Raw genomic sequence first — 3,227 nt, forward strand, 5'->3', positions numbered from 1 at the left:
CAGCACTGAACTGCATTTGCCATTTTGTGGCCCACTCATCCAGTTTGGAGTGATCCTTTTGGAGTTTCTCACAATCTGTTTTGGATTTCACTACCCGAAATAGTTTGGTGTCATCTGCAGAATTGGCCACCTCACTGCTTACCCCAAATTCTAGATCATTTATGAATAAATTAAAAAGCACCGGTCCCAGTACAGATCCCTGGGGGACCCCACTTCTTACTTCCCTCCATTGTGAAAACTCCACTTATACCTACCCTCTGTTTCCTGTCCTTCAAACCAGTTACTGATCCACACATGTACTTCTTCCCTTATCCCATGACTGCTAGGCTTTTTCAAGAGTCTCTGATGAGGAACTTTGTCGAAAGCTTTTTGGAAATCCAGGTATACTATGTCAAACAGCTTCTGATTATCCACACACCTGTTAAACACTCCTAAAGAACTCCAAAAGATTTGTGAGACCACTTCTATCTGTCTCAGTTTAATAGCTTCAGTCTGCAAAAAGCCTGGTTCCGGAACAGGTATATGCTCAGTATCCTCTGCCATGAAGACAGATGCAAAGAACTCATTTAGCTTCTCTGCAACCTCCTTATCCTCCTTAATAATCCCTTTCACTCCCTCATTGTCTAACGGTCCAGCCGCCTCCCTGGCAGGTTCTCTGCTTATGATCTATTTAAAGAAGATGTTGTTATTCCCCTTGATGCTTTTAACTAAATGTTCCTCAAACTCTCTTTTTGCCTCTTTTATTGTCACCTTGCATTTCTTTTGCCAGAGTTTGTGTTCCTTTCTGTTCTCTTCATTTGTGCAGGCCTTCCAATTTCGGAAGAAGGTCTTCTCCTTTATGGATTCCTTGACTTTACTTGTTAGCCATGCTGGCATCCTCCTGGACTTAGAAGTACCTTTCTTCCTTTTTGGTATGGATTCTAACTGGGCTTCTAGTATTGTGGTTTTGAGTACACTCCATATTTTTTGAAGCAAAGTGACTCTCCTGATTTTCCCTTTCAGTTTTCTTTTCACCATACTCCTCATATTGGAGAAATTTCCTATTCTGAAATTCAAAGTGACTCCTATTTCCTATCTTTCTTTTGACTCTTTGATCTCTTTGACCAGCTAGCACTGCCTTCTGCCTGCTCTTTATGTGGTTCCACTCTGCACCCTTCTGTTTTATCTGAATCTTTTATAACCTCGCACCTTAAGGGATGGGATTTGCTGAACACGATACTGCCCAGCTCCTGTTGGCTATTCCCCAGGTATCATTTTAAAAGCTGCTCTGCAACCTTCTTGATTTTAAGCACCAGCAGTCTGATTCGATCGTGGTTCAAGTGCAGCCTGTCCCTTTTGTACAGGCTTTGATTGCCCCAAAATTTATCCCATTGCCTAACAGATCTACACCCCTATGCTCCTGGCACCAGCATCTCATCCATGCATTAAAAACCTTCAGCTCTGCCTGTCTTGCTGAACCTGTGCATGGGAAAAAAACAAAAAAGAAACCGTGCACAATAATGGGACAGAGCGGCCTCAAAAAATGCCAGAAAATGCAAAAACACAAGCTACGCTGTATATAGGAATCTATATGGAGGAAATAGACAGAAAACATGTATCCTTGTTGTCTGTGACTGAAGATACTATATTAATAGTCATAGAGTAAATAAATAGCAATAACAATTGTCTTGCAAGTTATATCTGCACATACATATGTCAAAGATATTACATCTCAGTAAACTGAACAAAAAATCATTGTTGAGGATGAATACAAATTCAATTCACAACCATTCATGTATTTGAAAGAACAGCATAAGTATGTGAAAAAGCATGTTGCTTTTCTGTATTGAGAATAAAGTCTTGCAATGATGAAAAAAATCCTTGAATGAGTAACAATAACAATTGTCTTGCAATTTGTATCTGCGCATGCATATGTAAAAATAGCATCTCAGAAAATTGAATAAAAACTTATTTCCTATCTCTGTGTTTGAGAATAAATTCTTGCAATGGTCAAAATAGTCCTGAGAATAAAGTCTTGCAATGGTGAAAAAAGTCCTTATAGGCTAACCCGGAATTTTTGAGCCCATTTCGGAATTAGTCCTTCTTCAGAGAAGTACAATATTCTGTAAAGATAAGACAAGCACTTGCTAATCCTCTGACCGGCAACTTAAACAGATAGCCGTAATAATAAGCATAACATCCCCCCCCCTTGTACACAAGCCAATACATACCAAATTTCCTCCTCCCTGAGCTGGACAAACAAATCTTTATGGAGGCAGCCTTTCCTCCTATACCTTGGGGTGTGTGTGTGGTGGGGGGAGCTTGCTAACCTTCAAGCATCAAGGGCTTGAAGATATATAGCACAGCACCAATTAGGATGCTTCATACCAGCTGGGGACACCTCCAATTAGATCTACAAGAAAATTAATATAAACGTTTCTGCACCAGCTGTAAGATATCACCACATTCAGTAAAAATGCAACTTTTTCTTGCTTTTTGGATTGTTGACATGTCATGCTGCTAAGGCTGCATAAGCAGCCTACCATGTGAAATACAGAAAACCCCTATCTACAAATAGCAAGTCTGGGGTAAATGCCTTTAAAATACAGTTAAAGACATCAACACATTCGATGTAAATACACCTTTTTCTTAATTTGCAGATTATTGACATACTGCCAAGACTGCACAAGCAGCAAGCCTTATTTTTAATAAGCAAAAGTCCAAAAACTCCTATATACAAACGGTAAATCTAGAACAAATTCCTTTAGATAAAGCTGATGTAAAAAACCAACCTTCAACAATTAAATACATAAATCACATAACAAAATAGAATAATTACAAGAACACTGACATGTCACATACCAAATTGGGCCCATACTGGATGATTGTATTCAATCTATATATAAAAGTAGTCTCCATTCTTAACAATAGTTGTTCAACATTCTCATGCCCAAATTTCTTTGGTTGGTATTTGTAAATTACACTGAACCTGATATCTTCAGGAGAATGTTGGAAACTCCTAAAATGTTCAGTTAGAGGTGCTTCCAAAACCATATGTTTAATTCTAGAATGATGTTCAAGGATTCTAGTCCTAACTGCCCGATTACTTTTACCCACATATTTTAAACCACAAAGACACGTAATCATATAAATAATGTTTTTACTGCTACAATTGGCAAAGAATAATAATTTAGACATTCGTCTCTCACTAGAAATATATACTTCATTGATTTCCATAGCCAAAGAGC

At 38.3% G+C, this 3,227-nt stretch overlaps 1 long non-coding RNA gene across 2 annotated transcripts; it reads right to left on the bottom strand.

The window, feature by feature from the left end:
* Positions 1-1,600: 1,600 nt before the first annotated feature.
* LOC128340713 (uncharacterized) lies at positions 1,601-3,002 on the bottom strand. 2 transcript variants are annotated; one of them, XR_008313905.1, is made up of 3 exons: positions 2,842-3,002; positions 2,211-2,392; positions 1,601-2,102 (listed from the first exon to the last, which is right to left on the bottom strand). It is a non-coding gene; the product is annotated as an uncharacterized LOC128340713 (long non-coding RNA). The 2 variants fall into 2 exon arrangements; XR_008313906.1 differs by lacking the exon at positions 2,211-2,392.
* Between the last annotated feature and the right edge of the window lie 225 nt (positions 3,003-3,227).

Source organism: Hemicordylus capensis, chromosome 1, assembly GCF_027244095.1.
Source record: "Hemicordylus capensis ecotype Gifberg chromosome 1, rHemCap1.1.pri, whole genome shotgun sequence".
Taxonomy (NCBI): Eukaryota; Metazoa; Chordata; class Lepidosauria; order Squamata; family Cordylidae; genus Hemicordylus; species Hemicordylus capensis.